This window comes from Acomys russatus, chromosome 7 (genome assembly GCF_903995435.1).
Source record: "Acomys russatus chromosome 7, mAcoRus1.1, whole genome shotgun sequence".
In the NCBI taxonomy this organism is placed as follows: Eukaryota; Metazoa; Chordata; class Mammalia; order Rodentia; family Muridae; genus Acomys; species Acomys russatus.
The window spans coordinates 23,742,361-23,768,065 of NC_067143.1; positions in this window are offsets into that span (position 1 = coordinate 23,742,361).

Genomic DNA, 25,705 nt, shown 5'->3' on the forward strand with positions numbered 1-25,705 from the left:
GCCTGGTGCCCAAGGAATTCAGAGCAGGGCCTTGGGATCTTCTGGAACTGGAGTTACAGATGGTTGTTAGCTACCACGTGGGTGCTGGCTGCCAAACAAAGGTACCATCACAGGGATTCTTAAATTAAGTGTAGTAGTTCTCTTAACCACTGAAACAGCTCTCTAGCCCCAGTGTATCAAGTCTTAACATTTATTTCTAGCAGGGCGGGTTGGTATACACCTTTAATCCTAGCAATCAGGAGGCGGTAGGTGGATCTCTGTGAGTTCCAGGCCGGTGTGCTCTAAATAGTGAGTTCCAGGACAGAGACCCTGTCTCAAGTATAAATAAATAAGTAAATAAATAAATAAATAAAGGAAGGAAGGAAGAAAGACAGACATTTTTGTCCATTCTTTTTATTCTGGTACATACTTTCAATCCTTTAAACAAATCATGGTTATGTTAAGCTTCCAATATTAGAAAATTTAAAAAGTTTGAGGTTTATTTCAGTCTTAGTCAACAAAATTCAGAGAAGGGGAATGCAGGGTGACAGTGTAGTCAAGTGGGATTTCAAGCACCCCTATTCTCAGCTTTCTTCTGTGTTCCTGGATTGCAGCCCTCACTCTCTCATTCCAAGGTGGAAGCTGTTATTATCACTATTACTATAGTGAGAATATTATAATACTCACGGTCATTTTCATGTCTCGCTCAGTCTCACCACAATGCACCTCAGTGAAGGTGGATGGGAAATGTAGTTTTTCACTGAGTTAACAGTGGAGAGTAGGATTAACAAATACCAATGAGGAAGTGACTATTCTAAGGGGACTTGAGGTCTTTGCCATATTTTTGAAAGCTTTCAACATGACCTCTGTACACATATATTCTTTTCTCTGTGTTTTGCACTCTTAGATTTCTGTGTCCTACACTCTTAGAGACTGATGTATATAAACACAGTAATGCAACAAAAATGAGGTCCTGGGATGAGCATAAACAATCTTGGAGTGTTTTAATGGAACTCGGTCCCCTTTCAGAGTCATCACTAACACAGTGGAAGGAAAATGGCTTTTATTTCCCATTGCTCGATTGCCTTTGTGGACACTTTGGAAGGTAAGTACTTGTGATTTCACAGCAATGCCTCACCACAAGGAGGGAGCTTGGACAAAGCAACAGATGGCCTGGGTGCCATCTGATGGCATGTCTGGCCTACTCCTCTGGTTTCCAGAGTCCCACAGTGGTATTATTTAGAATGTGTTGCACTCAGGACTCTAACTAGGAAAAGACAAAGAAAGTATTTAACTTGGACATGAATGATTCATCAGAGATTTTAAAAAGTAGAATGGTGGTTTCTAAGGATTGGAAAAAGTACCAGTGTGGTTCTGGGGTCGGGGTGAGGGTGGGAAAATGGTGGGTAAATAAGTGCACATTGTACACATCTGCGAGAACAAACATCACAAGAATCCTAATAATAATAAAAATAAGAGTAATGTATGCGAATAAAGTGATTTTAAAGTGAAAGCGAGCACAAGGTTGACTTAGGAGCTAAATTAACGATGACTCCTGCAGCCACACACACGCACTTACACGCCAGGCCAACCTTTGTGAAGTAATTACTGCCGTTCTGGCCTAGTGTGGCTAAGGGAATCGAATCCTGTTCCCCTTTGATGTTTTTCCTTATTAGTCAGTTTTTCTTCTGTGTGCCTCGTTTGTTCATGTTCTTTGCCTTTGCTTTAGAACACAGCTTTTTTGATCAAACATTTTAAAATATTGATTACAGAGACTTTCCCCCATTTCTATCGGCAATGGTTCTTAGTAGTCGATTTTTCACTCCAAGGTAAATTATTTGTTCTTCTTCTCTAGAGGTGTGCAGGCCCATGCGATGCTAGCATGTAACATGGACTCCTCTCCTTCCAGACATTTTGTTCTCCACCATTGTATCAGCGTACCATTGACAATCATTGGTTCAGCTATTAAGTGCTTATCATGCACATAGAATGTATAAGGGGTCATAGTCTGCTTGACGAATAGTGACTCTGGAACATTCTTGGAGCTTGGCTTTCCCAAGTGGATGTAAGGAATTCTGAAAGCATGCTGTGTTTGTTTGTTTAAGAATGAATTAAATGTTTTATGTTTTCAGGCAGATGGATTTGGAGCCAAAAACTTGCAATTAAAGAAGGCTCTGGCAATGGGTTGGCAATTGGCTTAACTGGTTAAGCTTAACCCACATAGTAGCTCACAGACACCCGTAACTCCAGTTCCAAATGTCTGACACTCACTTCTAGCTTCCACAGGCACCCACACATATGTTCCCCACCGAATAGTCACACAAACAGATGTATAAATACAAGTGAAAACGAAATACGAATGCCGGTAAGACTAAAATACTATGGAAGTGTCCGGTATTATTAAAACCTTCATGGCAGCATTTAACCTGTGCCTCTTAACTCAAGATATAGAAAGTTCACTTTTCAAATGTTTTAAAATATGGTTCCCCATGTTCCTAAGCAGGATTTGAACTTCTGAAGTAGCCGAGGCTGGCCTCAAACTCAGTATCCTCCTTCCTGTGACTCTTCATTGCTGAGATTTCAGGCGTGCATCATCACACTTGATGAAAAATAAACTGACTAGCAAGTGTTTAGTTTTTTCTTTGTCCTAAAAGAACTTTTCTTTGAAATATTTGCAAATGGCAGAAATACAAGCTCAAAGAAAGTTAAGTAACAGATGATGTCTTCCTGGGATACATCATCAGGCACAGTGAGGTCCAGGAGCTCAGTTACTGCCCTCAGGTCCTTTGCCCTCTTGAGCCTCTGGCTCCTTTTCTTTTGTTCTTTTGTTCTTCTTCTTCTTTTTTTTTTTTTTGAGTTACATCTCCTCTGTGTATACAGATGGTTATTGACATCATCATAAACACAGCACCAAGAGAGCTTTCTTCAATAGGTCCTCATAGCACTTCAGAGAAACGTGCCAAGAATAGCATCGTATGGATGTATTGTGCAAGAGTGGTACTTGACGTGCAGAAGATGGGTTTCTTTGGTTGGGTGGCTTCTTACTGTGTCAATTACTGTGCTCTAGGGAGGGGTAAGGGCGAGTTCTGTGGCTGACTACCCAGAGAGAGGCAAAGGGTTGGGAGAATGGTGACTCTCCAGACGATCACTTGCTGGCAGATGGAAGGTCCATGTTTTGTTTTGTTTCTTAATTTTGCAAAAGATGAGTGGCTTTTTATCAGCAAGGAAAGAAAAATAATGAACAAACAGAAATACACCCACTTTATTCAGCCAGGGGGATTAAAAAGCACCACGGTATCGTGCAATATTTCAGCTATGTGGGAAAAATATTTTTAAAAAGTCAAAATGTAAATGTAGACAGAATGTGGAACAATGATTTTTCTATGAACTGGTTAAAGCATGACCTGGTATATCAGCTTTGCAGAATAATCTGCTGCATGCAGACTTGCTGGGGTCTAGCAGCCACTCTCTTGGCTGGCAGGATTTATTTAGAATATTTAACACATGAGCATTAGGTCAATAGAATCATTACCTGGGAGGGCTTGGAATATTCTTTTTGATTCATAAATGGATATTTGTGACTATTAAGTATTCAAAAGAGGATTTTAAACGCACGGGGATTTTTTTTTTTTTTAATTCACATGAGACTAGTTTGAATTTTCATCCTCAATAGAATTCCAAGGCCTCGGCAAGGGGACGGCCCAGTGCCAATCACCTGGCACCTAATGTTGCCTGGGCATCCTTCATGTTGTCCCATTAGTTTTCACAAAGCCCCTCGGAGAGCTGTGATGAACCTATCTCAGGTGGCTTCTCCCAGACCCTACTTTATAGACCAACAAACAGCAAGATGCCACCTTTGCTTAGCACCCAGGATCCATCCAGTTGACAAAACGTTCCTTCAGATGCTCTCTCTTGCAAGTTGTCCCTTACCAGAATCTCAGGAGAGAGTCACAGAGTAGATTTTACAGATAAGAAAGTTATGCTACATTGGCTTGTGAATGAGAAAACTGGACCAGTTGAAAGGACTTCATCAAGCTCAGACTCCATATTGTCACATGGGAATGAAAAACAGTTTCTTGTACTGCCCTTCTGGCCTAATAGAGTCTTGAGACTCTGGCTTTGGCTGGGCAGAGGAACACTGTTGTTTGCATGTGAAATGTCCCACCAAGGGCTCATGTACTTAACACTTCCCCGCGTAGCTGGTGCTGCTGTAGGGGGTGGAGCTCAGGGGAAGGAAGTAGGTCAACAGGGTACAAATTGAGGATTTATAGCATAGCCCTACTTCCTGTTCACACTCTACTACTTCCTGAGTCTGAATGCAAGATGGCTAGCCAGTTTCTTGTTCCCACCACCACGTCTCCCTGACTGCTGCCGTGTACCCCTGCCATGGTGGATGGTAGCTCTTTGGAACTGTAAGTCATATACATACAGATCTTCCTTTAAATTGTTCTTCTCAGGGCATTTTATCACAACAAGAAGAAAGTAGCTAAGGCAAATACATTCCCAGTTCTCCTGATGCCCACTTTTTTTCAAGATCTGTTCCATTTCCCCCACTCCCTGTCCAGCCTGGAGACAGAGTATGAGCTAGGGAAACAGAGAGCCCGAGAATAGTCAGGTATAGGGTTGTAAATTGACCAAAGCTGAATTTTGTGTCTTTAAGTTCCTGTACTTCTGTGGTTCCAGAAGCTTTGGATGGAGTTATGGATCATCTCATACTAAAGCTAAGAGCAGGATCCATGCCTCGCCATGGGAAGCTTGGGGAATGGAGACCATCCATTAGTCAACAGCTGCCATTTGGTATGAGTCACTCAAGAATTACAAGTAATTTGTCTATTGATTTTTCTGCGTTCGACAGTAGGCTCACTGTGTGCTGTGATATGATTTTGACTACAGACCTTATCATAGGGAATCTACTATTTTGTTTAAAAGGCTCATCAGTTCTCCAAACCTGAAAAATACTCCACTGGAGTGCACTGCAGTCTCCTTTATGGTCCAAAGCAAGATGGACATTACCACTGGCCGCTAATACATACATACATACATACATACATACATACACACACACATACATACACACATACACACATACATACAATCTACCCTCGTCTCAGTCTCTCTGTTTAGGCATCAGCACTCCAGGATTAGGCATTTATGTTTTCAAATGAAATTGCTGTTCATGGTGCAAAATATTTACAGTTATGCCCCAAATTCAAACAGCCAGAAAACTTTATTTCTCCTTTTGTAGTTTCAGTATTTAATTAGTGATGAAGCACCAGAAACCTTCAGGGAGAAAACACCCCATTATTTTTTAAGTTACAGTGTATTTACAACCCATCCCCACCTGCTCCCTTTGTCTCCACCTGTCCCTGTTGTATACAGATTCATCTCAGCCAGCCCCCCAGGAATACAGCTGCGTCATCACATCCTGTGGCATCCTAATATTTCATACTAAGCCGTAAACCAATTAGGAATGACTACTCACTGTGCTGACTCATGGGAAGAGAAGGGGATAATGTGTCCTTCAGGTAATGAACTTCTTTGGGGACTTGACACATATTTCATTTTTCCAGCGCTGTGCTTTTCCCTGGTCACGTTTCTGTGGCTATGGCTTCGTTTTGCTTCATTGTGATAAGAAGATCGTGCAGAGCTTGCTAGGCAACCTCTTAAATCCCCCAAGAACACTCTAGAGAGTTCAAGTAGATCTGGTCCAAGTGAGTATGTCCTTGCAGGGAAATGGTATGTACTCAGTGTGCCTTAGTTTCCCTTTATTCAACAGAAGAATGTAGCAAATTATCATCACAACACACTGCCGGTCCCCACTTTCCACATCTCTTTAGGCAGGACTTGGGTGGGCCTGGTGCATTTGAACGCAGGACCACACTGAGGACCACTGTTTTCTAGATAGGATGCCATGATTCCGCCCCTTTTCCAGATGTTGGAGGATCCCCCGAATAAAAGAACAAAGCAAATAGGTGTGTCGGAATCAGAAGCTACAGAGCCAGCCAGCTGTTGAAGTCAAAATCAGGAGTGGGAGGCCCATGGGGCTGTGGAGAGCTCTACAAGGCAGCTTTATCTCATTTCCTCTGAGCTGTGCGCTGTGGGAAGTCGATCTTCTAGTTTGAGAAGAGATGCTTCGGGCGATGGAGATGGCTCATGAGTAAAGTGCTACTGCACAAGCACGGGCGCCTGGCTCCTCAGCACCTTAGGCCAAAGCCTGGCGTGGTGATGCATGTGTGCAGCCACCGTGCTGAGGGGCAGAGCCAGGCAGATCCTGCAGGCTCATTGCTCAGCCTAGTATAGCCAAACTAGACATCTCCAGGCCCAGGGCCAGACCCTGTCTCAAAACACAACAAAACAACCCCCCCCAAAACCCAAACCCAGAACAAAACAGCAAAGTGACTTTTGACCTCCACATACACACACACACACACACACACACACACACACACACACACACACACGGAGGTTTTAGACCTAGCCACCTTGTGAGAATTAGAGCTTACTACTCTGCAAGCTGCACTCAACAAATATACCAGCCATTTCCCTGAGAGGATAGATTGATTTACTATGCAGGTTAGAACTTTCTTTAGATTTTTCTCTGACTTTCCTACTTGCCCATCTTCTTCAAGTGCAGTCAGACCCCCAAGTCCCTGCCTAGGTCCTTGTGGTAAAATTCAGGAACATCTTGGGTCAATGCCAAGTTGGTCCAATTGTAAAGTATATAGTATATTGTTTGGGGTTTTCTATAGGACCCAATAGGGTATATACTATATGTGCTAACATAAACAATGTTCTCTCTCTCTCCCTCCCTCCTTCTCTGTCTGTCTGTCTGTCTATATATATACATATATATACATACACACACACACACACACACACACACACACACACACATATATTTATATATAGTTATGAGGAGTTTGCAGGATTGGCTTCTATGAGCCGAGTCTGGGTAGTCCCCCAGACAGAGAGCTGAGGAAATCAGTAGCTGCTCAGTCTAAGAAGTGCAAATTCTTGGAATAGAGGGAGTGAAATCAGCTCCAGTGAGGCATCAGGCTTGGAAGGCACCTGGACAGTAGCTGGTGCAGATCCACTTACAGAGGTGGAAGAACTGGGACTCTGGTGTAAGTTGAGGCGCAGTGGCAGATGCCAAGCATATACTCCTGAAGACAGTTCATTGGTCACCCTTATTGCCACTGTGAGAAGACACCTGATGGGAGCAGCTTCAGGGAGGCAGGGTTGTTCTGGGTCATGGTTTGGGATGCTATGGAGTCCATCACACTTGAGAAGACATGGGGGATGTTAGCAGATGGTAAGCACACTAGGACATAGGAAGCTAGCCTGGAACAGAATGGTATGATCTTGGTAGGGTAGACTGTTCAAAAGCCATGTGTTAATGGCCTATGTTCTCCACTACCAACTAAAACAGCACCATTATTTTTGACAAAGGAGCCAAAACCATACAATGGGAAAAAGAAAGCATCTTCAGCAAATGGTGCTGGTCTAACTGAATGTTTGCATGTAGAAAAATGCAAATAGATCCATATTTATCACCCTGCACAAAACTCAAATACAAATGGATCAAAGACCTCAACATAAACCCAGATGCATTAAATATATTAGAAGAAAAAGTGGGGAAGAGCCTTGAATTCATTGGCACAGGAGACAACTTCCTGAGCAGAACACCAACAGCTCAGGCTCTAAGATCAACAATTAATAAATGGAACCTCATGAAACTGAAAAGGTTCTGTAAAGGCAAAGGACACTGACAACAGAACAAAGTGGCAGCCTACAGTCTAGGAGAAGATCTTCACCAACCCTACATCAGACAGAGGGCTAATATCCAAAATATATAAAGAACTCAAGAAGTTAAACACCACCAAACCAAATAATCCAATTAAAAATGGGATACAGAGGTAACCTGAGAATTCTCAACAGAGGAATCTCTAATGGCTGAGAATCACTTAAAGAAATGTTCAACGTCTTAGACACCAGAGAAATGCAAATCAAAACATCTCTAAGATTCCATTTTACACCCATCAGAATGGCTAAGATAAAAAACTGAACTGACAGCACATGCTGGTGAGGATGTGGAGAAAGGAGAACACTCCTTCACTGCTGGTGAGAGTGCAAACTTGTACAACCACTTTGGAAATCAATCTGGCACATTCTCAGAAAATTGAGAATAGTGCTTCCTCAAGACCCAGCTATACCACTCCTGGGTATATACCAGAAAGATGCTCTACCATACCTCAAGGACATTTGTTCAACCATGTTTATAGCAGCTTTACTCATAATAGCCAGAAACTGGAAACAACCTAAATGTCCCTCAACGGAAGAATGGATAAAGAAATTGTGGTACATTTACACAACGGAATACTATTCACCTATTAAAAACAAGGAAATTATGAAGTTCGCAGGCAAATGGATGAAACTAGAAAATATCCTGAGTGAGATAACCCAGACCCAGAAAGACACACATGGTATGTGCTCAGTTATAGGCAAATATTAACATATAGTACAGGATAATCATACTACAATTCACAGACCCAAAGAAGCTAAGTAACAAGGAGGGCCCAAAGGAGGTTACTTGAATCTCACTTAGAAGGGGAAATAGAATAGATAGCAAAAGTGGATGAAGAGAGGGAACTGGGTAGGGGATGGTGAGGGGAGGGAAAAGAGAGTGGGGATCGGATGTGGGGGGAGCAGGGGCAGGAGGTGAGAGGGCCGGGAGAGAGAAAGGAAACCAAAGTGTGGGGCATCTCTGAGATAGGCTGGAGACCTGAGACAGGGTAGGCTTCTGGGAGGATATGAGAGTGACTCTAGCTGAGATTCCTAGTAACAGGGGACATGGAGACTCAAGTGACTACTTTCTAGCCAGGCAGGACTTCTAGTTGAGGGAGGGGCACATGAACCCACCCACAAAACCTTTGACCCAAAATTTATCCTACCTACAAGAGGTTCTGGGTGAAAGATGGATCAGAGATTGAGGGAATGTCCAACCAATGCCTGGCGCAGCCTAAGACCCACCCCATGAGAGAGAGAGCCCACCCCGGACACTATTAACGATATTCTGATATGCTTGCCTAGCATAACTGTCCTTTGAGAGACTCAACCAAGCAGCAGAGTCAAAACAGATGCTGAGACTTAAAGTCAAACATTAGGCAGAGCTCCAGAAGTCTTGTGCAGAAGTGGCAGGAAGGATAGAAGGACCCAGAGGGGACAAGAGCTCTACCAGAAGATTAACAGAGTCATCTAACCTAGGCCCATGGGAGCTTACAGAGACTGAAGTACCTACCAAAGAACGTGCATGATCTGGACCTCTACACATATGTAACTGATGGACAACTTGGTCTTCATGTAGGTTCCCTAGCAAGCGGATCAGGGCTTATCTGTCACATGGACTCTGTTGCCTGCCTTTGGATCATGTCCCTCTAGTGGGGCTGCCTTGCCTGGCCTCAGTGGAAGAGAATATGCTCTTAATCCTGATGCAACTTGGTGTTCTGGGATAGGTTGATACGGTGGGGGGGGGGACTCTCCTTTTCTGAGAAGGGGAAGAGGCGAAGGGGAAGAGGCGAAGGGGAAGAGGGAAGGAGAGTGGGACTGGGAGAAGAGGAGTGAGGGGGAGGCTGTATTCAGGCTGTAAAGTGAATGAATAAACTTATATTTAAAAGAATAGCACTCTCATTGAGGGCTAAGTGTTTGGGCACTTGAGCCTGTGGGAGATATTGCAAATTCAGATAATCACAGATGTGTTGTGCTTAAGCAAAGAGGGCGAAATGTCTGGCTCTCCCTTTTCATTCCACCGGGCACAGATTATTGAGTGGCACCATCTGCATTCAGGGTGGCCCTCCCTCACTTAGTTTTATGCTTTGCTCTTAGGAAACACTCTTAGACACACCCAGATTCTAGACATCTCTCACCCCAGTCAAACTGACAACTAGGATGAATCTCACTTAAAGGACAGGTCTAACCCTCCTGGGCTAGCCAGAAATATCATGGAGCAAGGTGAGAGGCAAGAATTCGTATGCTTGTAGCAGAGCAGCTGTAGACGTCTGCAACCAGAGTCTGTAAAGCCAGGCAGCTTGGGTACATCCTCTCTGAGGATGATTCTCGCTCGGCAGATTTCAGGCCTTGCATCTCATTTAATCCATATGACAATTTACAAGTTTGCTGTCACCATTTTGACAGAGCAAAAATTAATTTATACTTGGTATGCAGTCTGGCTGTGATAGCAACAAAGGGCATGTTGTAAGCTCACCAACCTGTACCCCTTGACTGGTAAATGGCATGATGAATGACAAGAAAACCATGGTTTCCATTAATAGTTTTATGACCCCAAATTTTATGGTAGGGATTGGGCCCCAAATTTGTTCATGTTCCTACATAGCAAGAGCTTAATTTCTCTTGATTAGCATAAAATGACCCCAGATAAAAGTTCATTCTCAGCTCATGTAACCTGCATTAAATAGGATATTAACAGAAACCTCATAACCTGCCCCCAAGCCATTAACACCTCTGAGTTTTGAGCAAGGAAGCTCCTAATTCTTTAGCTGAAATTTCTTTGCTCCACTAAGTTCATTCCATGTTGGGGCTATTAAAATGTCCTTTCAGCACTTGGTCTGAAATCACCCCCTTTTACAAATTTCCTCGTTACATAGATCTATAGCCCTTTGGAAATGAATGGCTTTTGGTGGTGGTGGTGGTGGTGGTGGTGGTGGGATGGCCGTGATCATAATAACATTATATAACGTGTCCTGATGAATCAATGTTCGAGGGCCAGCTAGCCCTCAATTTAAGATAGATTAAAAGTAAATAAAAATGGGCTTGGAGTATAACTCTTGATTCCATTAAAAAAAAAAAAAACTCTTCAAAAACCCTGCTGAAATAGATATTATAGACGCAAAGGAATAGGCATGCGTGGGCCCAGGAATGTGGAAGGTTTAAGAGAGGTACTTAATATTCATCTGGTACCCATTGCAATAACATCAATCTTACCATATTCTCCTGGTATTAATGTAGATGTTCTGCATTTAATATATACTTGCAGTGGAATTTCATTGTAATTGAGCACTAAATGATGTCTACTTATGGTAAAGTGGTTCCAGAGTTTTCTGTAATAAATAGGTTTTAGTAGAATAGAGGATCCAAAATTCATCACGGAGTCTATAGTAGTCTCTTTATGCCCTAATTGTCATTGATGGTCTTTACTGTATTATTTCCAGACAGTTCATAATTACTCCAGCCGAAGAAATGATGATTTGTGAATGGAGTAAGACATTGACTGGATTATGTGGTGCCATTGATTTTTTTTTTAATGCTCTGGTTTCACAAATACAGCTGGTCTCCTCTGCATTGATGAGTTCTGCTTTCATAGATTCTGCCAGCCATGGATTAAAATTGTGTGTGTGTGTGTGTGTGTGTGTGTGTGTTTTAAATTTGCACATGTACTTCTCACATCCAGACTTTCCTCCTTGTCATCTTCCCTGGAATAACTGTACATAACAACCACTCACACAGCGTTTTCATGGGTTAGGTGTTTTAATCTAGTGATAATTTAAAGTTTTAAGTGAATGTCTCCAGGATCTATATAAAAGATTTGTGAATTCTAAGATTTTGGTGTCTGAAGGAAGTGCTGATACCAATCTCCCAGTGTCACCAAGGGATGACCCTTTTCTAAAATCATTTGACTCCTCCCTATATACTGTTATTGTTAATGGCAGTAGAATCACGACAAGGTCTTCTGTGTAGTGACAGTGAGAGTAAAAATGCATTCACAGAGTGCTTACTATATTTTAAGTAGCCTGTTAAGTGACCGGTGGTTAGTATCCCAAAGGAAGCTCACGGGCACATGGTAGCTCCAATTCCCAGCTTAGTGTTAGATTAGTTGGGAATCAGGGACTTAGGAATTCTAATGATCCCCTGATAGCTAGACAGGCTCAGAGATGGGCCTTGGATTCTTATCAGTTTGGCTTTAGGATTCAAAGTCTGTGCTTTGAGGCATGGTACCAGTCTGTGGTTAATAGGTACAGAATTCTCAGTAAGCAGTTGGAGAAAACTGGATTCCTACATTGAAGAATTCCTTCTTCCCTTCCTTCCTTCTCCTCCTCCTCCTCCTCTTCCTTCTTCTTCTTCTACAGGGTTTCTCTCTGTAGGTTTGGCTATCCTGGACTCACCTTGTAGACAAGGCTAGCCTCAAAATTACAGAGATTCTCCTGCCTCTGCTTCCCTGAGTGATGGGACTACAGGTGTGACTCACCATGCCTGGCTTCCTGTGTTTCCTTATCATAAGTAGGATAAACTCATGGTAAATTGAAAATTCATTAAGAGAGCTTCACTGAGAGCTAACCCAAACTCAGAAAGACAAATGCCATGTTTCCTTTCATTTGTGGATGTTAGCTTTGAGCTTTCAGATATTTGTGTTCTGTTTGGACTAATAAAGAGGTCAGCAAATTAGTAAGGGATGAGACTGGACCTCAAGCAATGGGAGAAAGAACAGAATGATATAAAGAGTTAAAGGGAATAATGGATCAGGAAAGGTTACATGTGGAGAGGGGTGGGAAAGAAAGGCAGAGAAGGGGATATAGTAAAGCGAGGGTTATATAGAGATGCACTACCATAGAATATTCCTAAAAGACGCAAACACACATACATAGAATGAGTTTAAATATAGTTATTCTATAATGGGGGTAACAATACCCCTATGACACACCGCAGGATAACAAATAAAAAGTTCAATGCCAGGGGCAGGAATGTGTTATCTCATTTGAAGTTGTTGGCCTGAGAAGTCCCATAGATCCCCAAACATTGCAGGTCATTGGCATTTCTCTAGATGACCCTCCAGACTTTGATGGTAACTCCTGTTGCTGAGGACACCAGCACTTGAGTCATAGTGATCAAGCTGGTACTCAAAGGGAAACTTCATCTCTACTGGATAGCTGTTTTATAATGCTGGAAGTGCTATGCATGCAACCAGAGGATCTAACTGTGAACTCTTTATAATAACAATTGGCCTGGCAGGATATTGGTGCATTAGTGGATGAATGTTGTGGAAGCAACCAACCATAGTTCAATTTAAGGCCCACTCCACAAATTGAAATTCATAATTGGCACCGTTATTAGGGCCACGAACATGTGCCTAAATAGGTCACAGGTTTTGGGGGAGAATGTACTACTATTACTTTCCTAAATGGGCACACTATTAAGCTGACTCGATGAATTATTGTTGTACCCACCGATTAATGCTTCTCTCAACCTTTATAAAAGTTTTTTTTTTTTTTTTTTTTTTTTTGCAGTAGATGACAAATAACATAGGTACTTTTTGCAATAGATAACAATTAATCAGCTACTGGTAAATGTACAGAGAATGAGACTGTGGAGTGTTCGGTCTTAGTAAATAGGACATCTATATCCCATGTCCTCCTCCCAAGGCTCTGGGATCATTCAGAGTAATGGGTGGGAAGAGTATAAGAGTCAGAGGCAGTGGCTGACTACAAGGAAACAGTGTTTTCCAGATTCACTAGTACAGTTGCTTATGTGAATTCAGAGAAGCTAGGACAGCATGCACACTACTGTGCCATCTCTTTGTTTCATGGATTTCTTATTTCTAAAGCATGGAATTTATGTGTTCAACATAGTTCTCCGAGTCGCATCAAGTGTCTGTATTGCTTTGGTAAAATGGACTAAGAAATTACTCAACTGATCAACCAATGTAAAATCCCCAGAAAACTCCCCTGGGCTGGTAACATAGCTCAGAGTCAGACAGAGCACTTAGAATGTGTAAGGCTCTGGGTTTGATCTCTAAGACCCCTCCTCACCCTGCCCTCAACCAAAATGACAAAACCAAACAAAATCCCCAAATCTTTCCCAATCCCAGCTATACAGATGCATTACTCACGTGCACAAACTTTGCAACCTGCAACCCCCAAATCACTTCCTCACAGAAGGCACTCCAACAGCCCCTGTCCTCCCACTTCCCTCCACCAGGCCTGTACTTTCTCTTTAAAGCCTTTGATGCAGCTTAGGACTTTGAACTTTCATTTTATTCAGCTGTGAGCTGATTTTTTTTTTTTAAGTGAAGAAACTGAAAATTCTGGGTGAGGGTTGGCTTGAAATGGGACCATGCTTCAGAACTTGACCCTTCCCCCTATATACACTTGCACACGCACTCAGTAGGTCTTCAGCTAACTCCTAATGAATGGCTGCCAGAACCAAGCCCTTCTACAGAGACTACAAGACGCTGCTATGGCTACTTAAGTGTCCACGAGAGGAAGAAGCAATTCTTTATTGTTAGTGCCAACACCTTGGATAATATACTTTTTATCTTTTCTCATAATGATAATGTAGATAAATTTCATAAATCAAATCTCTGCAGTAAAAAGGTTAATAAGTTTATGCTGTGTAATTGAAAGCCATATTAGTGATTAAAAGGATTTTATATATCAGTTTTCTGGGTCACCAACTAATTATTTTCAATGGCCGGTAATAAAACACAGCAGCATGCCTGGCTAGACATTGCAAGGCATCAGAAGCTAAATCATGTGGAAAGGGCTCAAGCAGTTACCTTAGGTTGGCTGGGTTTTCCCTTGGGATGTGGAGCCATTGAAATCTCTGCTGTTTGTTTTGTGTCTCGCTTACAAGATGTTGTGAAGCTTTCTTTTACTCAAAGTATGCAAGCTAGGAAGTCCTCCCAAGTGGAAAAGGACATGATAGGCTCCCAGGAACTTCAGATAACTGTAATCGGTCATATTTAATGTTTCATTGACAACAAGGTCATGGCTTAAGTGTGTAATGTACTTGGCCATGTTTGCAAAGAGTAGGGCATTTGCCAAGAAAGGGGGAAGTTGGTGAACTAGAACAAACTGATGTTTATTAAACTGTCCTTAGAATGTTGCAGGAAACATAATGCTAGATTTGGACCCACTAGAGGCCACTGAAGCATTCCTTGTAAACCCAAGGTTAGTGAAGGCCTCTTCTAAGATGCAGAGACCACTGAGATCATGGCTAGACTGCAGCAAGCTGATGTCCAAACATATCTGACTTCACACCCTAATAAACTAAACCATTGAGATACATTTACTCCTGATTTCATGCAGTGCTACATCAAGTTGTGACAACAACACAGATAAAATGCTTATGATTGGTTTTGAATTTGTGTGACACTGAAGATCTGTGTGTACAGGGGGTTAGGTATGGTGACTGAATTGTACGAAATTCCTGTCATAGGTAACTGATGTGCCTGGAACACTGTAAGACAGAGAATATATAGAAGACAGAGCTCCCTGTCTGGAGGTTGAGGAAAGGTGAGCAGACTTAAGATATGGAGGAAGCAATCGTGGGAGCATTTGTTTTAATTTTTGCTATTATTCCTTAAGAGAAGTTTTGATGTGTTATTTAGCCGTCGAGCTGCCACCTCGAGAGCCGTGGTAGGATTGTTTGCATAGTCAAAATCAAACCAAAATATAAATTTGTGGCCTTAACATATCAGCCAAATCATTCAAGTGTCCTTTGTCTGACACTTAGATGTCTAATTTTGTATTGTTATGGAGAAAAATTAAATTTGGGAACCTTCTGCATATTTGAACTTTTGTTTTTCAGGTTCTGGAATTACCTTGCAAGGTAAACAATGTGTTGGGTCCTCTGTGCTTATGTGCGCATGTACGTAAGTGTGTGTGTGTGTGTGTGTAGGGGGAGTCAGGGACAATTTGTAAAGCCAGTCCAATGGAACTCCACAAAGGCTGCACATGACAGATGCGTTGGATTGTTTGAATCACCAGTTTATTTTCTTCAAAGGAAATTGGCTTGTAGACGAAATAAACAATGAGCACTGACCTATAGTGAAGAAATGTGTGCATCCGCCATGGGTTGCTATGTGGAATGTGTGTGCAGCCTGAGTTGCTTCCCGAAGGAAGAAGATGTGAAGACTCAGAACCATGCAGGGAAGAAAGACAGAATCTTCTTGGGGTCCAGTGGAAAAATCATGATGCAAGGAAAAGTGACTTCTCACCTTTTAAGCATCCTCGATCCACTTGTGGCAAAAGCATCCGCAAATTCCCTTAACCATTCAGCTATATCTTAGAAGAAATAGTGAGGACCAGGAAGTTTGGAGGGCAAACAATAGAGAAATACGGAAGGGAAGACTTAGAGGCCACGAGTCCGACACATATATTCCTACTAATAAGAAAGCAAACACACTTCAGATGGCTTGTGACACAAGTGGCATTTGTTATTGATGGGAGGTATGTTTTGAATTAAACCAAATTTATATATCATCTTTCCTCCTGACAGGCCTAGGTGCCATAATCAGGCCTTGGTGACTCACGCGGGCATTGTGGACAAGGGTTAAATACAGAGGAAGGCCTAGTCTGGGCTCTAGGAACTGAGTGCACTTGGGTATGGTGGAAGGGTAGGGAAGCCAAGGCTGCAATCTACCATCCCAGATTTTCATGGCGGATCATGCTAGAAGGAAAAGCCATCTCTGTCAAGGGCACGATCACTACTGACCCTGAGAGGGAGTAAGTATACAAGAAGGCAGAGACTTGCCGTTTCCTGAGAAAGATGAGGAAAATCATACTTGTCATCTCTCTCCTTTTCCTCTATGGCTTATCAGAGCATGCTACTAACTTTTTATATCTCCATCCTCTCTCCAATAAAAAAGAAACACCTTCACCTTGTTTCTCCTTTTTTATTTATCTGATGAACACAGCGACACCGGAAGAGACTCCTACCATTAGACTCACCTGTTATTATCAGGGAATGAACTGGCACTTGACTCAGCCTGTTTTATGAAGAGAATGGAGTACTTCCAAGGAGGGGCAGCTTAGATAAGGCCAGGCAGGGACTATAATGACGTAGGTGAGGGCAAGTCAAAGGAAAACTCCGTAATTAATATAGTCAATATTTTATCAAGGTATTAAAAATAATAAAAATCAGTAGTAAAAAAATCTATGATGACTGAAAGTCAGATATCAAGTTTATGGGCCATGATTAGGGTGTGGAGAGCTGGGGTCTCTGTCTCAGGGTCTGCAGAGATGCATGTGTTTTTAATTGAGAACTTGATGTTTGGTTTGTATGGACTTGGCGCTGGAGAAGCCATGATGGCTGGTGAAGCCATAATGGGACAGTGGCTGGGGATCTCACTGACTCAAGAATACACTCTACAGTATATTCCTCTTGATTTAAGCTGGAGTAAGGGGAGTCTGTTTCCAGTGATCAGTATCCCCTGACAAAGCTAAAGAGAAATGTCCATTTTTTTTCCATCTTTGCAGTCAGAGAGCCACAGACTTTTAGATTCAATCTTCTCTTTCAAGTTGCAAGCAAAAATTTTTGTAGCAATAAGAAAGGCTTTAAAAAATATTTTAGGTCCCTATTTGTTTTCTAATGATAGAGGGGAAAGAAAGGAAGTGGATTTGGGCCGGAAGGGGGAAGTGGGGGAATATCTGGGAGATGCTGGGGAAGGGTAAACCATAACAGAATATATTATATGAAGAGAACCTGTTTCCAATAAAACAGTCACCTCTAGCCCCAGTAATATAATCAGGGCCTTTTTATTTTTGCATGATTCCTTATTTGACCTGGTCATCACGAACATATTATTTGTATTCTGCTTTTTTTTTTTGTGAACTTTGAATACCCTAAATGTTGTATGTTGTTCCATGCCACAGTGTGTTTAGGGAATTCTATTTTTTGTTTCATATTTTATTTATTAAAGTGCTTAATGTAAAAATGAGTATGCTCATCATCATGGATTTTATTTATTATTTTAAAATTAGGAACCCAGAAGTCTTGTTTCTGAACCAAAAAAAAAATTATTGTGTTCTTAGTGTATAATTTATATTGGCATAAATCTTGAAAAGTACTTAAAATATACAGTGGATATAACAGAAACAATAGAATTTAAACCAAAAGATTTAATATACATAAATCAGTTTATTTTAATTTTAAATGGGAACAGGGGAAGTATATCTTTTAAATTTCATTAATTTACAATATGGTTAGATTTCCAAATTGAGTAACAGATAACTTTTTTTTTTTTGCTTGGGGTTTCTTGGTGACACTATTTCTACTTTATTTTCAAACCAGAGATATAATCATATTATATGCTTTCTTGAAAAAATACTTTTGGTATCTTTGCTAATAAAAATTACAAATTTAAGTTAGAGTTACATACAATGTAGATACTTGATATCCAAATATTAACTTAAAAATATTTGAATGTGTGTTACAAATGTGTAGATATATTGTGTGTGCATATGTATGTATGAATGAATACATATATAATTGTGTCTGTATGCATATATATGCTCATGTATGTGTAGTTCATATATATGTAATGAGAACTTTGGAATTTTGGTTTCTTTAAAAACACAGAAATATAAGAATATGTTTTTGTTTTAATTCCATGTGTGGGGATATGGGCTGCTTCTCAGTAGTGACTATGATTGGTCTCATGCTCTAGCAGAGGTGTGATTTTTGTCAGCTGCAGATTCTTCAATTGTGTGATGTGTGGAATTCTGGGGCTTTTCAGAGGGTATATAAATGCTAGGGTTCCAAGAGTTGAGGTGGGTTGTTTGTGGTTGCTGTTGCTTGCTGTTGGTTGTGGTTTGTTAAGTAGTTATGTGCAAAGAAAGAAAGAAAGAAAGAAAGAAGAAGAAGAGGAAAGTAGATATACTAATAGTGAGGATCAAACCTTCTCCAAGGAGGCCGACACCCCTAACCATCAGTAAGTAGTCTAACAATAATGATACCCCCTTTTCTTTCTATCTATCACTTTTTGTCTCTTAACTAAGGTTAGGGGATTGAAAGGGAAGAAGAAAAGAGGAGGCAAAGGGTGGATGAAAGAGGAACTCACAAAGTAGCAAACACTGGATACACACACACACACACACACACACACACACACACACACACGCACACACACACTCGTGCATTTGTGGTATATGTGTACAGGTTCGTGTGTGTATATGTATATATATATGTTTATGTATGCTTACAATTATTTTTTAATAGTTTCCTATAATATAATGCACACAATATATTTTGATATTTACTGCCTACTTCTCTAAGCCCACTCCAACTCCCAAACCTCAACCCTCAAAACCAACTTCATATCCCATGCTCTTTTAAAAAATAGTCCGTCAACTCCAATTTGTGTTGCTTATATTCTTAAGGGTGTGGGCCCATCCATTGGAGCATAGTCAATTTACCAGTGGCTGCACCGTACTCCTCTTGCAAAACCCATCCACTGCCAATGGCTCCTAGTGAGGGCGGTTACTGAACCTGTCTGCCTTCCATGTTAGGATATTGACTTGCTTGATTTTGTGCTGCTCTTACACAGAAAGCCACAGCTGCTATGAGTTCACGAGTGTAGAGGTGTGGATGATAGTGCTCTGGTCCTCCCTGACTGGGAAGCATCCTCCTTGCTGCCTAACTTTCAAAGTTTCTTAAGTATTACGCAGAATGCGGAGGATGCTTCCCAGTCAGTACTGTGCACATGTGTGTGGGGACCAGCAATAGATATCAGGGTGCTCTCCTCAAGTCCTCTCCATATTAATTTAAAAAATAATTATTTAAAAATGACCAATAAATACTGAAGCAGATGCTGGGGCGCAAACAGGCTCCATGTGCGTCTACTGAGTCAGCACTGGACTAACAATTGAACAAATATTCCTGATTTATAGCTTATCGTTTCCCTATAGATTTTTTTTAATCAACACTTTACCCCAATCCAACAGTTTGAAACATGAAATTCTGTCTCAAACTCATTCAACATAATAAAAGCAGAAAGGCAAAAAAAAAAAAAAAAAAAAAAAAAAAAAAAAAAAAAAAAAAAGGACCCTCTGAGTGGCCAGCAGTCTCCTGTCATTGCAGCTTGTTCTAGCTGCTGGCACACATGCTTCCAGCAGACAACATGAAGTGAATAACTTGAAAACCCACACTGGCTGTCAAAAGGGTTTCCCAGACAAGACGCAGGAGCAGGAGGCGACTAGCACATCACCAATATGAATCTCCAGTGTGAATCATGTATTTTAGAGCAGTCATGTGTAGTTCATCTTGAGGGGATGGTTCTAGGGCCGCCTTGGTTATCAAAATCTGTAGATGTTCAAGTCTCATATGTAAAGTCTTAGTATTTATTTGTAATCTATGGACATCCTCCTGCGTACTCTAAGTCCTTGCTAGATGAAATATAATGTCTGATATGGCACAATATCTATGTATGCACTTAAGCTTAGCGAATCACAGGGAAATGGCCTGCACTTGTTCAGTACACTCCTAAGAGTATTGTTGGGTTATTTCCAACCTATACTCGGTAAAATTGATGGGTGCAGAACCCACAGACCTGGAGGGACAACTGTTTCTCCCTCTAATTCATACATGGTGGAGTCCAGAGTCAAAAAAAAAAAAAAAAAAAAAAAAAAAAAAAAAAAAAGCCACTGTCATCTTCAGCACATCGCCACTCTGTACCTTTCTCCGGTGTCTGGCTTTTCTGTTTGGATAACACAGCAGTGCACTTGCTGTGGCTGTCCTACTAGTGACCCACACCCACTGTCTCAAGGGTGCTGAGCTTGTAGTGTCTGTTCCATTTTTAGGAGGCTTCCTGGTGGCTCCTAACTGTACAAGGTGCCTTCAATGAATAGTAATGACCTCAAATGATTGATAAAATGAACCTTTGAAATGAGTGAGTGCTTCTCCCACCTTTGTAGATAATTCTGATTTTAGTAGATGTTTATAGCTCAGACAAGCTCATGTGGTAGAAAGTTGCCACCGGAATTTGTAGTCAGCTTGGACTGTCAATAGTCCTTGTCTACCTACTTTTATAATTTTCTAAAACAATGTACATTTTATTATTTGTTTATTTATTTGTGTGTGCATGCATACGTGTGTGTGTGTGTGTGTGTGTGTGTGTGTGTGTGTGTGTGTGTGTGCATGTTCTTGCCACAGCATATGTGTGGAAGCCAAAGGACAGCTTGTGGGAGTTGATTCTTTCATGTTGGGTCCTTGGAATTGAACTCAGGTTCTAAGGCTTAGTGGCAAGATGTTTCACTGAAAAATCGTGTGAGCTCTCTACTTACTTTTAATTAACCACAAAGCAACCTTTTTACTTTTTTCCTTTGGTAGAAATGGGTTAGGCGGGAAAGCATGCAGAGGACATCTGAGACCTAAGACATCTCCAACTTTCTGATGAGTCGCGAGTCCTGGCTTGGGATGTTGCAAACCATGGTAGCAGTCTGGGGTCCCTATGATGAGGAGGAGAAGGACCGGCTTCAGTGTGGGAGGCCAGGATGCTCATGATGGTCACCAGTGCACATCAAACTCTTGAAAAGGAACTAAGTAATATAGTTCCAAGGGTCAGCATCAACCCAACATTTTTCCCGTTCTCCTCTGTGCCAGAAGATTTGACTCCCCATCTGATGCTGTTTCCTGTAGGAACAAAGGTAGCAGAAGTGAATGAAAGACTGACTGAGTGAATGAATGAATAAGAAAATAAGCATGCGAATTCTTATTGTCTGTGAAATCTGTAATAGAAAATTTAAACCATGTCCAACCCCTGGGGGGCAGGTAGTTGCTTCTGATTTACTGAAAATCAGGTTTCCAGAAGATGAAAGCTGCCTAATTTTAAATTAGCTTTCCCTGTGCTTTGGAAGTTGCCTCCACTACTGTTGAGGATGGCGGGGACCGAAAGAGCCTGCGGCATCTATTTAACAGGCAAATTTATTTGGTGTCTGGGCAGAATCCTTTGAGGGTTTATAATCTGAGAAATAGATTGTAAATCCTCTAAATTAGTGGGGCCATGCAGCTTGCCCAAGATCAAACAGCCAATGAGTGACACCTGAGACATCTAGTCCAGTTTTTCCTTCTGACAAAAGATGGCTTCACTTTTGGCACGGAGGTCGTCCTTGTAAATGAACCCTCAGATTCTGGAAGTTACGTACAGAACTGTGAGGGGTAAGTGGAAAACCACCTCACCAGACTGTCCCCTGAGGCAGTACCGGTGGCTCAAGCAAAGGGGTCATTCCCAGAGCTGTGTTTCATGAACCTTGCATACCTGGGCATTTTGTAAGAAGTACAAACTCTGATTGGCTCAGTCTAGGATGGGTCTCTTGGGTCTAAGGGTCTGGGAGGGACCTAAGGGTTTCTTGAGCCATCAGAAGCTTACATGTGGTGCATTTCCCTTACAGCTATACTGATGAGCCAGTGACTTCTCAGTGGATTTACCACAGACAGGGCTGATCTTGAAGGTACATGGACTGGACACTGTCTGTCTAAGGTTCCATGTCTGTATCCAGGATAAAACAAAACACTGAGATCTGCTTCCGATTAATCTGCCTATAGATTCCAGTGCAAATTTTATTATCACAGTGGTGGTATTTATGGGAAAGCTACACATGAAATCTGAAGACCTTTTTTTTTTTCTTCTGAGTTTTAGCTACATATCCACAGTACACAAAACTGGGCTTATCTCTGAACCTTTCTGAATTCTGTTTAAATTCCCATTTCTTGCTACAGGGATAACTAGACAACGCATGGTAATACACCGATTAAAAATATAAAACACTGTTCCAGAGGAGGTTTTTCCTATCTCACAATGACTGGAAAGATGAAACTATTTAAACAAACATTTAAGGGAAAGATGGTGGAAGAATCAAAAGGTGGCAATTCTTCAGTAACTCTACCACATTCAAACAAGTAAAATCTCCGTTAACAATGGCCCCGATTTCCTTAGCGACCATTTTCCTAAGCATAAATTTTGATGCCTCCAGCAAACATGGTCCCTTTTGTTAATTGCAACTTCAGTGGCCTCCCTGGGGGTCCCTCCTCTCCTGCACCCTTATAAAAAATGTGTGCATGCCTGTGGCTGTCTCCACAGTCTTTGAAAAAGCTGTATAAAAGGCCCCCTTTGACATTTTCCCTCCTCCCCTTTCTCTTTTCTAAGTTTCATTGAACATTAAAAGTTTTTATGAGTATGGAAGAAAGGCATCTTGCCACTTGAAGTTAAGGTGTGATTCAAATTACAGGATGGCAGAGTCCATTTCTAAAGTGGTATTTAACAAGTTTCACAGATATCTTCTTTTATAGGACATTTCTCTTGGTGCAGAGACACAGAAAAAGTGACGGATTTTTAGACGTCTCTATAACTGTCCTTCTGCCCCGATTCTGCTTGTGGCATAGCCTGGGCCGCTTACTGTTTCCTTCCATCCTCCTTTCTTTTTTTCATGGATGAATCTTATCATGTTTCCCCCAAGAATGTTGTCCAAGTGGCCTTCATCAGTATGCTCTCTCACACACAGGTGACAGAAGTTTGATGGATACCAGCGGACCCTGCCTCAGTGAGCCAGAACGTCTGTGGCTTTCTGTCCATGGGATCACTAGTGTCATTTTATGCCAAGCAGAAAGCAGAAGCCAAGTGTTTTGCTCCATAGTAAATGAAAATGATCTAGGAAGTAATTGAAGCATAGACCATAAAGATCAATTTTTGCAGAGTTTTGCTTGTGAGAGCTATAGGTGTTTTCTCATAAAGAACTCACAAACACAACCCACAGCCAGGTTGCTCCCTTATTAGCTGAAAGGGTAGGCAATATTATTGACTCAGAAATTAAACAATAAGTTTTAAAAAGTCCCACCACTGTAAGCTACTGTACTAACTGATACCTGCAGGTCATTAATGAGAGGTTGGGAGGGCTCTTTCTCTCCCTCTCTTTTTTTTTTTCCTTGAAACATTACCTTCCTCCCCTCACCTCCCACCACTGAGTTTAACTAGCTTGTTAATCTGGTCAATAATTCTTAAGTTGTTTTTTAAACAGGAAGGCTGATTTATCTTATCTAAATTATTATTGTTATTATTATTTATTATTATTATTATTTGCCAAATTAGTCAGATAATCACCTAATTAATGTCCTTTACTTCACAAGTTGATCCAAATTGAATGTAGAACAGATTAAAACTCTATCTATCCCGTGCCAATTAAAAGAGGAAGCCCCTTCTTACTTACTGTAGAATTGACTGTGCTCCATAAATGGAGATCTAGAGTGGGATTGAAGGATAAGACTGGTGAGAAAATTTTTGTGGTTCTTTTTTCCCCATCCATGAGACTATCATAGCCACAGAGGCTAGGCAGCCCCTTTGGTTTGACTAGTGTCGGAATACCTGCAAGAAGTAAAAATAAAATCCCCCCAAGCCTACTCATATTTTCAACTGAGCTAAAGTACACGGGAGACAAATTACATTTTAAACTCACAAGACAAACCTCTTCTCTCCCCTTAAAGTCAAGCAAATCTGAGCTGACTTCACCCATAAATTCTAGAATAGAAAGTCATAAATTGAACATATGAAGGACATCGCCTCTTCTCAAGTGATGTTTCCTTGCCTTAATGGATTTAGCTGTGGCAGGGAGTCAGAGAAAAGCTGTCTTAACGAAATCTTTGACTGATTATGCATTTTTCCCTATTCATACAAGATAGATTCATCATTCCAATTTGTCAAGCTGGCGGAGTTCCAATTAATTACACCCGGCCAAGCTCGCCTTGCGTTCTGTCCATGTCAGACCTAATCTAGTGCCTCATTTGCTGGCCGCCCGATGAAGAGGTATCAGAGGTGGTGTTCCTTGAGGTACTTACTGTGATGGATGCCCCATAGTGTGGCTGGTGGCAGAGGCAGAGCCCGGGACGCGCCTTTCCTTCAAGCCCAGCACTCATGGCTCCTGTACTAATTGAGGGCTCATCTGTATAGTGGATGTTGTGGCAGACTCTATTCTTCATGGCTGGGCTGAAGGCACTCTGTGTCACACAGACTGCTTAAATATCTACATGGGTCCTAGGTTGCTGTCAGGTTTGTCCTTGCAAAGTGGAAGAGAGAAGCCAACTTGTCCTCGAGCTGAGTTTTGGAGCGCTTTAGAGGCTGATGTTTGACACAGGAGGAAAAGGCAGACAGACACAGCTGGCTGCCACAGGGCTTTTGTGAGCATAGCTGTAGATCCTCTTAGGTATGTGTTTCTGAGAGTCTGTAGGTAATGCCATCCTGGTTTTGACTATGATGACTTTGTTTTCATCATTTTCGCTTGTCTGGCAATGGCCAGCTAGTAAGTATCATTTGTTAAGTAATGTGAGGCCCTCTGGACCTTGCTATGCCTTTTCTGATGCGTTGGTGTGCTAATGTTTGATTGAGTGAGTAGGGCCAAGTGCTGTATTGACATCTTTAGACCAATTGCCACCCCATTTTGGATGAGAAAGCTTATCTCAGAGAAATTAAGTGGCTTACCCCAAGTCGCATAACTAATAAGTTGTGGTGATGAAGTATATCTGATTGTAAGATTTGAGCTCTTCTAGGACCTCAGGTTAGGGACCTAGTCACTTACACGTTGTACCTCTAGTCGTCTGTTATTTGCCTTGATCAACATTCACTTTCTTTATCATCCATAAATGTGCTAATGTGCAAATGGCAGCCAGAGGCTGAAGAACTCTGTGTGTAAATCAGGGTTGAAGGTTGGGGTTGCAGCGGTCTAGAATGTTGTCTGCTGCAGCTGTGTCTCCTTTAGACCATAGACTACAAGCCTCAGAGCTAATGCTATGGCTAATGCTTGGGCATGGTCCAAGACTAACTCAATGGCTTCCTTCTTTCTCTATTAACCTCACTCCCATATCTTCACCTCTTCCTGAAGGGCATAGAGTCAGCATTCTCAATTGACCATGAAAGGCTCATTTGATGTATCTCAGAAAGTGTTTCTGGATA